General features: G+C 36.6%; 2 pseudogenes; both read left to right on the top strand.

Moving 5' to 3' along the window:
- LOC122423187 overlaps positions 1-10,361 on the top strand; it is a 12,837-nt pseudogene extending 2,476 nt beyond the window's left edge.
- Positions 10,362-13,070: 2,709 nt separating this feature from the next.
- Positions 13,071-13,182, top strand: LOC122424142 (annotated as a pseudogene).
- The last annotated feature ends 1,462 nt before the right edge of the window (positions 13,183-14,644 follow it).

The following is a 14,644-nucleotide window of genomic DNA, read 5'->3' as shown; positions in this document are numbered from 1 at the left end:
ATTTTTAAGATTTCTTTCCTTCTGCTAACCCTGGGGTTCTTCATTTCTTCCTTCTCTAATTGCTTTAGGTGTAGAGTTTGGTTATTTATTTGGCTTTTTTCTTGTTTCTTGATGTAAGCCTGTAATGCTATGAACCTTCCCCTTAGCACTGCTTTTACAGTGTCCCATAGGTTTTGGGTTGTTGTGTTTCATTTTCATTCATTTCTATGCATATTTTGATTTCTTTTTTGATTTCTTCTATGATTTGTTGGTTATTCAGAAGTGTGTTATTTAGCCTCCATATGTTTGAATTTTTAATAATTTTTTTTCCTGTAATTGAGATCTAATCTTAACTACTGCACTGGTGGTCATGAAAAGATGCTGGAAATGATTTCAATTTTTTTGAATTTTTCAAGACTAGATTATGCCCAGGATGGTGATCTATTATGGAGAAGGTTTTCCATGGTGCACTTGAGAAAGGTGAGTTGTTTGTTTTGGGGTGAAATGTCCTATAGATATCAATTAGGTCAGGCTGGTCCATTGTGTCATTTAAAGTTTGTGTTTCCTTGTTAATTTTCTGTTTAGTTGATCTATCCATAGTTGTGAGTGGGGTATTAAAGTCTCCCACTATTATTGTGTTACTATTAATTTCCTCTTTCATACTCGTTAGTGTTTGCCGTACATATTGGGTGCTCCTATGTTGGGTGCATATATATTTATAATTGTTATATCTTCTTCTTTGATTGATCCTTTGATCATTATGTAGTGTCCTTCTTTGTCTCTTTTCAATTTTATTTGAAAGTCTATTTTATCTGATATGAGTATTGCGACTCCTGCTTTCTTTGGTCTCCATTTGCATGAAATAATTTTTTCCAGCCCTTCACTTTTAGTCTGTATGTGTCTCTTGTTTTGAGGTGGGTCTCTTGTAGACAGCATATATGGGGGTCTTGTTTTTGTATCCATTTCAGCCAATCTTTGTCTTTTGGTTGGGGCATTCAACCCATTTACATTTAAGGTAATTATTGATAGGTGTGGTCCCGTTGCCATTTACTTTGTTGTTTTGGGTTCACGTTTATACAACCTTTCTGCATTTCCTGTCTAGAGAAGATCCTTTAGCATTTGTTGAAGAGCTGGTTTGGTGGTGCTGAATTCTCTCAGCTTTTGCTTATCTGTAAAGCTTTTGAGTTCTCCTTCATATCTGAATGAGATCCTTGCTGGATACAGTAATCTAGGTTGTAGGTTATTCTCTTTCATTACTTTCAGGATGTCCTGCCATTCCCTTCTGGCCTGGAGGGTTTCTATTGATAGGTCAGCTGTTATCCTTATGGGAATCCCTTTGTGTGTTATTTGTTGTTTTTCCCTTGCTGCTTTTAATATTTGTTCTTTGTGTTTGATCTTTGTCAGTTTGATTAATATGTGTCTTGGGGTGTTTCGCCTTGGGTTTATCCTGTTTGGGACTCTCTGGGTTTCTTGGACTTGAGTGGCTATTTCCTTCCCCATTTTAGGGAAGCTTTCAGCTATTATCTCCTCGAGTATTTTCTCATGGCCTTTCTTTTTGTCTTCTTCTTCTGGGACTCCTATGATTCGAATGTTGGGGCGTTTCACAGTGTCCCAGAGGTCCCTGAGGTTGTCCTCATTTCTTTTGATCCTTTTTTCTTTTTTCTTCTCTGCTTCATTTATTTCCACCATTTTATCTTCTACCTCACTTATCCTATCTTCTGTCTCCGTTATTCTACTCTTGGTTCCCTCCAGAGTGTTTTTGATCTCATTCATTGCATTGTTCATTTTTAATTGACTCTTTTTATTTCTTCTAGGTCCTTATTAAACATTTCTTGCATCTTCTCAATCTTTGTCTCCAGGCTATTTATCTGTAACTCCATTTTGTTTTCAAGATTTTGGATCATTTTTATTATCATTATTCTAAATTCTTTTTCAGGTAGATTCCCTATCTCCTCCTCTTTTGTTTGACTTGGTGGGCATTTTTCATGTTCCTTTACCTGTTGGGTATTTCTTTGCCTTTTCATCTTGTTTAGATTGCTGTGTCTGGAGTGGACTTTCTGTATTCTGGAGGTCTGTGGTTCCTTTTTATTGTGGAGGATTTACCCAGTGGGTGGGGTTAGATGATTGGCTTGTCAAGGTTTCCCGGTTAGGGAAGCTTGCGTCAGTGTACTGGTGCGTGGAACTTGATTTCTTCTTTATGGAGAGCAATGGAGTGCCCAGTAATGAGTTTTGAGATGGGTCTATGTGTTAGGTGTCACCTTGGGCAGCCTGTATGTTGACCTTCGGGGCTATGTTCCTGTGTTGCTGGAGAATTTGCGTGGTATATCTTGCTCTAAGACTTACTGGCTCTTGGGTGGTGGTTGGTTTCAGTGTAGGTATGGAGGCTTTTGGACGGTCACTTATTGCTTAAAGTTCCATGTAGTCAGGAGTTTTCTGGTGTTCTCAGGTTTTGGGCTTAAGTTTCCTGCCTCTGGATTTCAGTTTTATTCTTCCTGTAGTCTCAGGACTTCTCCAACTCTACAGCACTGATAATAAAACTTCTAGGTTAATGGCGAAAAGATTCTCCCCTGTTAGGGACACCCAGAGAGGTTCACAGAGTTACATGAACAGGAGAAAAGGGAGGAGGGAGAAAAGGGAGGAGGGAGATAGAGATGAGCAGGAGGAGAAAAAGGGGGACTCAAGAGGAGAGAGACAGATCTACGCAGCTGTCTGTTCCCAGAGTGTTCTCCGTATCTCAGACACCTACAAGGATTCACAGAATTGGATTGGGAAGAGAAGGGGAAAGGAGGAAATAGAGGTGTTCTGAGGTAGAAAACAGAGAGTCAAGATTGGGAGAGAATAATCTTCGGTTTAAAGATAGGGCTTCTTTTTTTTTTGGTAAGGTTATAGTGTAGTGAAAATGAAAATGAAGAGTAGTAGAGGAGTACTAGAGGACTTTAAAAGAAATAAGAGAAAAAGAAAAATAGAAAATAAAAGAGAAAACGGAAAGGAAAAAAAAAGAAGAAAAAAGAAAAAAAAGGAAAAAGAAAAAAAACAAAAAAAAAGAAAGAAAAAAAAATTTTTTTTTTTCCCCTAATTAAAAAAAATCGTAAAAATCTATGTAAATGAAAGTTAAGGAGTAATGGGGGAGTAATAGGGAATTTTAAAGGAAAATAAAAGAGAAAAAATAAAAAAGAAAATATAAAAAGAAAAAAAAAATTTTTTTTTTCCTTACTTAGAAAAAAAAAAGTAAAAATATATCTAGGAGTTTCTCTGGAGCTGTTGCGGCCAGTGTGGGTTCGGCTCAGTTTCAGATAGCTCCTCGTTCCAGCTTACACTTCTCGATATCTACAGGGCCCTTCCGGTGAAGTCGGTGTTTTCTACAGGGATTTTAATCTGTTGCACCAGTCCCTTCTGAAGCGGTTCCCTTTGTTTATTTGGCTTCTGTTTGCCGGTCTCTTCAGAGCCTCATTTCCGCCCTGACACAGGCGGGCGGAGGTGGACTCTTATTCAGGTAGCTAGTTCCGTTGCGCTGCTGGGAGGGGCTGACGCTGCGGGGAGGGGCTGACGCTGCGGGGATGGGCTGGCGCTGCGGGAGGGGCTGGCCCTGCGGGGGCGGGCTGGCGCTGCCGGGAGGGGCTGACGCTGCTTTCTCCGTCTGCGCTGCTCAGGCTCCCGGCTGTTCTATATGGAGCGCGCCCCGTGCTGCGCTAGGTTCCAGCCCTCGGGTGTTACACAAAAGCGCGGAAGGAAAAGCTGCGCCTGCTCTCTGTGCCTTCCCCATCAGAGCGGTCCAGGCAGCGAGGGGCTTGATGGGCGCACTATCCCCAGGTGTGGCGCGCCCACTCCCTTCCGCGGACCCAGTCTCAGTTTCCGCTGGCGCCAGTCGGGTGCGCGCGCCTTCCGCCCTCTGCGTCCCCAGCCCCAGTCCCCGCCCGCGCCGGTCGGGTGCCTGCGCCCTGTGTCTCACCGCGACCTTCCCCTCCCCCCTGCCTCCTGCCTCCGGCGGGGCTGGGCGGGTCCGCAGCCTGCGACCTCTTCTTGGGACTTTCTCCGTCCCTTTGTTCTGCGAATGGCCGGCAGTGTGTTCCGGCCGGTTAATTTTCTCTCTTTTGGTCTCCCACAGTTCAAGTTGGCACCTCACAGAAGCTCCCTCCGATTGTCCTCAGGGCCCTCAGGCCCGGACCCTAGCCCAAGCAAGGCCGCCTAAGACTCCCTTCCCGGGACGGGTCTCCGTCCTTAGCTCTTTTGTCTCACTTTTTATCTTTTATATTTTGTCCTACCTCCTTTCGAAGACAATGGTCTGCTTTTCTGGGCGCCTGATGACCTCAGCTAGCGATCAGAAGTTGTTTTATGAGGTTTGCTCTGCATTCAGTTATTCTTTTGATGAATTTGTAGGAGAGAAAGTGGTCTCCCCGTCCTACTCCTCCGCCATCTTGGCTCCTCCCTCCCCAAAACACATCTTTATTTTAGAATTTCTGCTGGTCTTGTGAAGCTTCTGCCAGTTGTGAGAAATAATTTGCACCATGAAGAATTTTAGTACTTTTCTAGATATGGGGAGATACAATAATTTGGCTCATAAAATCAGCTGCTGAGTGTATCTAACTATCTGAATACCTGTCCTGGCAGTTTTCCTGGAGCAGGGAGTGCCTCATTTCTTCTCTCAACCCTCACTCCTTCAGGGGGTGTTGAAGGTCAGCAGTTGCAGCAGCACATTATTTAATCCTTGTAGCAGTTATATGGCAAGTACCCAAGCCAATTGCCAATTTGTAGTTGCTGGATACCAAATATGACTACAGTTGCTATGGTCAGTTGTATATTTAAATAAATGCTTGATGTTGAGCTGGTCTTTTGATAATCAATAACTAAGGTTTTTTTTTTTTTTTTTAAATAACTTTCTCCTATATGTGGCTATTTTGAGATAATACCTTATACATACAATTCTTTTTTTTTTTTTTCATACAATTCTTTTAATTGCCTCTTTAAGTGATATGCCTAATCAGTAGTAGAGACACTAGCAGTAGCAAAGTTTTACTATATACAAAATTGAGATTTTCTTGTTAAAAATGCTTGTTTTAAGCATTAGAGTATGACATCATATGGAAAATGTACTGATTAGAATTTATATGAACAATTGTTCAAGATCATGCAATTCTGGCCCTGAAAAAATTTTTTTCTGTCTTCCATGGAGTCAAAAACTGAAATAATAATGGAGAGTGCTCAAACTCCTCCTAAATTTTTAAACCATTATTATAGAAAGACTGTAATCATAATTCATTGAATTAAGTTCTGATATTTATGTACTATACTCAGTTGAGAGTCTTAGATACATCATTTGCTGAAACACAAAGAAAATAACTTATAAACCATACTGAGGAGATTCCACACTGTAGGGAAATCATGCAGTTACTTTTTCCTCCCCTCATGCTGGACATTTATAATTTCTAAGCTTAATTGGAAACATGTGAAAATTCTGAAGTTAGACTTGATTGATAACTGTAACTTCTTAATGACTCAAAAAAATATACCATAGACTGTAGATAGGTGTAGTTCTGGTAATTAAAAGAACTGTAAGATTATTGCAAAAGATATGAGAGAGTTTATGTTGATATTATCAGATAATACAGCTCTCTACATAACACTATGCAAATTCCTTAGTGATTATTATAAATGTTTGCAATCTGTATGAGCATTTTGATTATCAATATCACAAGTCAAGATATATTTTTTCTATAAAAAGGTCATATATGAACAATTTAGAATTTGTAGACCATAAGTCCTTGAGTAACTAACTCTCCCCCTCTGTAGTGTGGATGCAGCTATGAACAACATGTAAATGAAAGGGCTAAGTCATGTCTAATAAAGTTTTTAATAAAAATAGTTCATGGGCCAAATTTGCCCAATAGGCTATAGATAGTCCACTTGCTGTCTTAAAATTTCCCATAAAGTTTGACCAATTGGGCAACAATCTTATAACATATTTCCAGATAAAAAGATAAAATAAATATTTCTGCAAGAGAATAACAATTACAGGTACCTCATAAAGTTGTTGGCAGGATTCAAAGAGGCAATATGAAGAAACAATTAGAATAGATCTGGACTATAGTAATTGTTGAAAAAAATTATTTCTATCCTCCTCTTTCTTTTCCTCCTCCTCATTATTAGCAGAAATACTATTAATGATATAAAGAATGTATATATATATATATATATATATATATATATATATATAAGTTTCTAATCTTTTTTTAAGCTCAGTAAACACTGTAGTGTTCTGTGACATTTTATTGATTGTTTACATAGTCTTTTACATGCTTAAAAGGCTTTATAGTGTAGAATAATTTTCTATAGTGATCTTAAAATACTTCGCAGAATCTCATCCTTGAGTACCATAAAGCTACATTTCTTTCTTAAAATTTCATAGCATATATACTTTATTGAAGCATACTTGACTTAGAGTGTTTCAGGTACATATCCAGGTAATTCAGTTACACATATACACATATATTATTTTTCAAATTATTTTCCATTATAGGTTATTACATGATATTGTTTATAGATCCCTTTGTGATACAATAAAACTTTGTTGCTTGTTGTATATCTATTTTTATAATTAGAAATATAGCATTCTATTAATACTAAGTCAAACAAGCTGAGTCAAAATGTCAAATTTTTCACTTAGGAAAAAATTCATAAATTGTCTAAGATAGATATATATATATATATATTCTACAAATACTATTTATATATATATGTATATGAAAACTGTTTTACTATGCTTGATAAAGGCTTGAGAAAGGACATAAAAAAAGTAGAAAAGATGGAGAAATCTGAAAACAAAAGCTAAATGATATGGGAGCACTGAATATGAAATAGAAAAAGTGAAACCTACTAGATAAAAGTAAAAGGTCATGCTATGGTCCAGTTTTTTTTAAACATGGCTGCTCCTTAGAAACATATCTGGAGCTTTGGAGGAAATAAGCAATACCTGGGCATTTGTATTTTTCAAAAAATTCCAAGATAATTCAGATATGCATCTTAATTTTAAAATGTGATTATAGGTTTTCCTATTAAATGTTAGTTTTGATGATAAAGAATTCTATTGTTGGCCAATAATGATATAATGATATTAAGTGAGTAATAGTTACATAATCACAATAGTAAATGATGTTTATCAGTTTTCACAATCACTAGACAGACAAAAAAATTAAAGATCACTGCAATTGCAAGCTATGATGGGAATGTGATTAATCTAATAATATAAAATAATTACATACAATTTGGGAGGTTAAGCAGAGTGATAGAGTAATTGGAAGTACATACATGCACATGTTTTCATCCACCCAGTCAGTTTATGTCTTTTGGTTGGTGCATTTGACTCACTTACATTTAAGGTAATTATCAATATGTATCATCCTATTATCATTTTCTTAATTGTTTTGGGTTTATTTTTTGTAGGTCTCTTCCTTGTTTCCTGCCTAGAGAAGTTCCTTTAGCATTTGTTGTAAAACTGGTTTGGTGGTGCTGAATTCTCTCAGTTTTTGCTTATCTGGAAAGCTTTTGATTTCTCCATCAAATCTGAATGAGAGGCTTGCTGGGTAGAGTATTCTTGGTTGTAGGTTCTTCCCTTTCATCACTTTAAATATATCATGCCATTCCCTTCTGGCTTGTAGTGTTTCTGTTAAAAAGTCAGCGGATAACCTGATGGAAGTTCCCTTGTACGTTATTTTTCCCTTGTTACTTTTAATATTTAATAAAGTTCTTATATAACTTAGAATTATGAAAGAACCTTGAAACTCCAACAATAATGAAGTCTAAGGATAAGCAATGAAGTGTATACGTAGAGAACTTTTATACATCAAAAATATGACTAAAACTAAAGTAGATTGAGTGCCATTTTTGTAAGATTTCACATCTATTTTATCACTCAAAAATATTAAATAATTGTGATTAATGAAAGGGATTATTTTGTAGAAGTCCTCATTGAACTCTTCTGTGGGATGAACATAAACATTCCCCAGAGAGATTCACTATAGAAGAGAGTCAGGAGGCTCTGAGAACACCGATGGAAGCTTCCAGAAATCCCCGATGTTCCACGTCATAGCAAAGCTGTCGCCTAGACTTTGTTCCCAAGAGATCAACACATATCTCTCTTCATAGGTCACAACAGCTAAACTTGAACATTTGAGCGTTTAGTGCAACTAAATGCCAGATCCTAGTTTAAGAATCTACACTCATAATACCCCCAAGTTGCCATGTCACTTGGAGTTATCGCTTTAAATATTGCTCCCTTAAACTTCTAGACCAACGTTATTGAAGGGATGATAGTATACTTACACATTTTCTTAAGGTTTCTGATATTCCATTTTTATTTCCATGAATCATCATAAAATAGAGAAAAATAATCAAATTTGATTCATGTGATGTTTACTAGTGTCTGGCAGAGTAGCTATGATTTATCTTCTGTTATTCACAGCAGAAATGTGAATATCTAAAATAAGATAAGGGAGCTATCATGATTTTAGCAAACCAGATACACAGAATGATAGATACATCCAGTGGAGCTGGGCATCAGCTGAATGGCTTTGGATTATTAGGATAGGTATTCCTTTACATTTCTGGAATATCCTTTTGGATCGTCACCTCATGCAAGAGATAAATGGGGGGTAGAACTCCAAGGGAATAAAGTAGTTTTTCATAAAGTTTAATAGCTGAGAAGCAAGGATGTTCAAATGGAAAATGTACTGGGTTAAAGTCTGCGTGACAGAGTTGCTACTATCTGAAGCAAGTAGTTACTTTTCAGTTTGTGCTTCAGTGCAAAATAAAAAGTTGATTAATACTGCATATCCTTTTAAACTCGAAAATATACACAGTTTTCCACATATAGAGTTTCTATACATATATTCATAGAAAATCTTACAGAATGTCAAACATTAATGATTTCAAAGGAATTATCAGACAAACCATTAAGCAAATGTTATTTAATATATAAAATAATTAGGCTATTTATTCTACTTTCTTGTAAATACTATCTAATACCTATAGTATATTTTCATATTGATAATTACATTCATAAATACCAATATAAAAATAAAGCTGGTAATTAAATTATCTAATTATTAAACATTTTAAAGTTTATTTTATTTGCTAAGAAAAGAAAAAGTTTATTTTATTTTCTTATTTCATAAAAGGTGTTGTTACTTTATTCTTCTAAGTTTCATTTGTATCTTATGATGGAAGTAAGATCCTCCATTTCTCTTCTAGATGGCAGTGTCTTCTGATACCTATATGACAAAAAATGATGTGTGTTTTATAGGATCATCCCAACAAAACTGCAATGACTTGCATAAATCAGACAAAGCAAAAAGTATTGAATTCATTCATCATCTCTGAATAATATGACCCGCATAAAGATTTCCTAACTTCTCTTGTCAGATTTAGAATAAGAGAACTATTATATAAAACATGACCCACAAATACATTTTAAGAAAAATTGTAAATAAGGTAATTAAAAGAAAATAATATAGGCATGAATTAGAGAGACTGCTTTAGAGTTGGTGATGATATTAATCATAATGAATTATATTTTTCATCTCTTCCTTTTAATACACATTCTACCTAAATATATTTAAAAGAAGAAAAAAGGAGGAAAAAAAAAAGAAAGAAATGAACCATGCTGTGATCACAGAGTTTGTCCTTCTAGGCCTTTCTGATGATCCTGAGCTTTAGATTGTGCTTTTCCTCTTTTTATTTATCACATATGTATTAAGTGTCGCTGGAAACCTGACCATCATCACTTTAACCTGGGTGGACTCCCAACTCCAGGCGCCCATGTATTTCTTCCTCCGAAACTTCTCTTTCTTAGAAATCTCCTTTACTGCTGTGTGCATCCCTAGATTTCTGGGTGCAATTATTACCAAAGACAAGACTAATTCTTACAACAATTGCGCAACCCAACTATTTTTCTTTATTTTTAGGGGTGACTGAATTTTATATTCTAACCGCCATGTCCTATGACCGCTATGTTGCCATCTGCAGGCCCCTGCATTACACAACCATCATGAGCAGGAGACTCTGCAGCCTGCTTGTGCTCTGTGCTTGGCTGGGTGGGTTTCTGACCGTTTTCCCGCCCCTTATGCTTCTCCTCCAGCAGGATTACTGTGCTCCCAATGTCATTGATCACTTTGCATGTGACTATTTCCCCCCTTTTACAATTGTCTTTTTCAGATACATGGTTCCTAGAAATAATTGGTTTATACTTTGCTTTGGTTAGTTTGCTGTTCACTTTGGCCCTAGTGATTTTGTCTTATATGTACATTATCAGGACTATTCTGAGAATCCCTTCTGCCAGTCAGAGAAAAAAGGCCTTTTGTAAAAATGAAATGTATTTCTTTAAGACATAGCACAATGTGAAAGATAGTTTTAATTTTCTTAATCAGTCCCTGAAAAGATCCTATGATACCACCTTGTATTCAAATATAGAGTTTCAAAATGAGTGTATAATTTCCTGTGTATTTTCAAGATGAACATTGATATTTCCTATGGTTTAAAGAGTCTATATATTCTGTGTGATATTACGTGTGAAATGAAAATATCTCCTGCCATATAAACAAACAAGAAACGTCACAGCCGTCAGCAATTTCTGGTCTCCAGACGTGAATGAGGGCTCCCCAAACTGAGATCCAGCGGAGTCTCATTCCCTCGTGGTGATTGCTGAGTCTCTGGGGGTGATGCAAGAAGTAGCCACTTGCAACTCTTTAAGGTGAACAAGGGAACAGGATTTGGCCCCAGATAGCTGAGGTGTCTATGAAATGAATTAATTCAGTGAACCTAGAGGCTTGCATCTTCCCATATGTAGAATGTTAAATTCCTTAATTTGATACCTGATCTTTGGCGTTCAGGTTGCCTGCTCTCTTTGTTGCAAACTTGTATATAGTCTGACTCCCTCTCCTGTCTTCTTGAAGCAGTTTTCTCAAAGCTACTGAGATGCTGTTTCCTGGGCTCAGAGTCCTAAACATTCCCATCAAATAAAATAGCTCTCTTCTTTCAGGTTGTGACTGTATTTTTTAGTCAACGTACACTAAACTCAGTCCAAAGAGATATGCACTCTTGCATCAGACTTTTTTTTTTTTCTTTTTTTAATTTTTTATTTTTTTTATTAGTTGGAGGCTAATTACTTCACAACATTTCAGTGGGTTTTGTCATACATTGATATGAACCAGCCATAGATTTACACGTATTCCCCATCCCGATCCCCCCTCCCACCTCCCTCTCCACCCGATTCCCCTCGTGGTCTTCCCAGCTGCCACCAGCGGCCGAGCATTGTCTCAGCATCCCACCTAGGCTCGTGATCTGGTTTCACCATAGAGTAGTATACATGCTGCTTCTTTGAAAATATCCCCACCCTCAGATTCTCCACAGAGTTCAAAGTCTGTTCGTCATTTCTGCTGGTCTCTTTTCCGTTTTGCACCTATAGGGTTGTGTACATCTTCTAAATTCCAGATATAGTGTTAGATGCCCTGTAGATGTTCTTTATCTTCTGCTCTACTTCACCTCTGTCATAGGGGCATCCCAGTCTTCATCATCTCCATAGGACCTACATTCAAATGGAATTCTTTTTCAACGCCTGATAATATCCATGGTGTATATGTACCACAGCTTCCTATCCATTCATCTGCTGATGGGCATCTAGGTTGCTTCCATGTCCTGGCTATTATAAACAGTGCTGCGATGAACATTGGGGTGCACGTGTCTCTTTCAGATCTGGTTTCCTCAGTGTGTATGCCCAGAAGTGGGATTGCTGGGTCATACGGCAGTTCTAGTTCCAGTTTTATAAGAAATCTCCACACTGTTCTCCATAGTGGCTGTACTAGTTTGCTTGCATCAGACTTTTAATGTCAAGATATTTATTTTGTGAAATTCAATACACATTTTGAAGGCAAATGTTGATCATGATATCATGCATTTTGTATATAATTCAAATATTCTCTATTATTTTGGGGAAAAAAATCAAATAATTCAGAATAAATTCAATAAAACTAAAACACTGCCACTTTCCTGAATTTAGTGATCATATTTATGACAGTTATTTTGATGTCTTTGTCAAGTGTTCAAAAACCTCCATTTGTTTAGGGTAGAATTTTTGAGGTTTATTTTATTTGATTGGGTTATTTTCTGTTTCTTCTTGTCACTTGTAACTTGGTGTTTTTACCTACACCAAGTGGCGGTCCAGTATTTTGGAGTTGGATTTGTTCAGGACTTCATCATCATCAAGTCCACCAAGAGATTTGGGGGCATCTCGCATATTTTATGAGGATGATTTTGGGATGCTTCAGAGGGCCTCTGAGACATCCCAAAGAGCTATTAAACTACCTGGGTTCATTAGAAATGTTAAGTTACATGGAAAGTATTGTTGAAGGGATGATAAATTTTCTCAGGTCATACTATATGGTTGATTTACTAATATAGATATCCTAAAATTATGTGGAATTCACATAGATCTGATATGTCCTGATAAAAATGTGGTCAATTAAAATTCTAGTTATCATATTAGTGTTAAAGGAAGGGAGGAATGTGGTGACCCAAGGACTAAAAAACAGATAAAACAGATAAAACCAAAGAGGGTCTTGGAATGCAGGAATGGAAAAACCAGACACATATGGTCCTTTCCTCCCCCATGTTGTAACTATTAATGGATTTCAGGTCCTCCTGAGAGGTATAACCTGTTTGTCCTCCAACCCCACACAGGGAAGGTATTTGCCTTACTCTTCCCTACCCAGTATACCTGCCTCATCCAATCAATGAATGACCCACAAGTCTTTTTAAATTTATTTATTTATTCTTTTATTGAAGGGTAATTGCTTTACAGAATTTTGCTGTTTTCTGTCAAACATGAATCAGCCATAGGTATGCATATATCTCCTCCCTTTTGAACCTCCCTCCCATCTCCCTCCCCGCCCCACCCCTGTTGATACAGAACCCCTGTTTGAGTTTCCTGAGCCATCCAGCAAATTCCCGTTGATGGTCTATTTTACATATGGTAATGTAAGTTTCCATGTTACTCTTTCCATAGATCTCACCCTCTCCTCCCCTCTCCCCATGTCCGTAAGTCTATTGCTTCTCAGCCTTTGGGCTAAGATTAAGTGTAGTATTTGTTCTTATCAGCATCTCCCACTCTAATAAACTTTATTTCCCTCTCATTCTGCCTCATGTCTAGAAATTCTTTTCCAACCTGTGTATGAACCACACTGTATCTTCTGTGTTTTTGTTTGGAGAGTCCTTGGTAGGCTGATTAAAGTTTGGGTCATATCTAATTTGATCCTGTAGTGTCCCTAGTGCTCCTATAGTATCTAAAGATAGAAGAATTTCAATAAATGCTTGTTCAATGAATAACAGTGATTGAGTCAATAGATGAGGTTTATTTGATTTTCTGTCCTTTCTAAAATTAGATTAAAAGGAATCTGAGTTGCAAATTCTTGTAAAAATTCCTAGATTTTACACTTTCAATAATTACTGGAACACAGATCATCAATCAGATGAAAATAGGACCTCTGGTAGATCCTTCTCAACAATTATTACCATTATTATGGAAAAATAACTTGAAAAGTTTTTTGGAAGAGTTTGAACAATTTAAAGTGTATTTAATCCAATATTTCTTGTAACTTTCATGGGATTCACTGAGTATGATATTTTATCTCATTCTTGTTTTTATTGTGCTCTATTTGATTTTTTAATTTTTTAAATATCTAGTAGCCTAGAGAGCCACTTTATAGAGACATTTTATTACATAAGAAAGGAAAATGTAATGTTTACACATATGATTCATTCATCACAGTATTTTAATCAGCAAGGGGAAAAAGGTCTATTCTTCATAGAAATGGTGATTTAGGATACTCAAGAAATCTCTTCCAAAATCTTGTACATTTAGATATCTTCACATAGATAGTAAGCAAAATAATCCATATGCTTCTGGCCAAATTCTCATGCTTTTCTATCTGTTTGGATATTATCTGCCAAGTTTTAGATATTATCTGCCAAGTTTCAGTAGTGGTATAAATGTTGATAACATGTTTATAATCCTTAGTGTATTTTCTTTCCTTTTGGCCCTGTTGCCATATTTGATTCGCTGGAGTATTTCCCATGAGCCTTGGCCATATGGTGGATAAAGCAACATTTGCCTCATGCAGGTTAAAATTCATATAGAAATCACAACCAGAAAGGACCACAGTAACTCCATATCTTGCTTCCCTTCCCTGTTTTTGCTCCCATGGCTTCCATGTAAAATGTATCAAAGAAATTTATCTATAGAAATAAGGTAATTCCAAATGTGTTGAGATAGAGCATTTTTAGAAATGCTCGATATCTTATCCTAAAATTGATATAGTTACCAATTTTTAAAAATAGCTTCAGTCACCTGAAGTGATGCATTTGTACAAATAGAGGTAAGACTGTAAATTAAAAGCCAATGACAACTTTTTCTTAGCATTGATTTACATGTTCTTAGCTTAACTTTTCATTACATTGAGATGAATAATTTGGAGTTGCCTTTCCTTTCTGTAAATACCAAGGGTTATGAAGAATGAGCACATTAATATTTTCTGTTTGTCTTACTAATTATTTATTCATTGTTAGGAAATTACTCTTTGAGTTTGGCCCTCCTCATTGAATATATGTTTAATAAATAACA

This window comes from Cervus canadensis, chromosome 21 (genome assembly GCF_019320065.1).
Source record: "Cervus canadensis isolate Bull #8, Minnesota chromosome 21, ASM1932006v1, whole genome shotgun sequence".
Classification (NCBI taxonomy): domain Eukaryota; kingdom Metazoa; phylum Chordata; class Mammalia; order Artiodactyla; family Cervidae; genus Cervus; species Cervus canadensis.
This window is presented reverse-complemented; position numbering and strand designations above follow the sequence as displayed.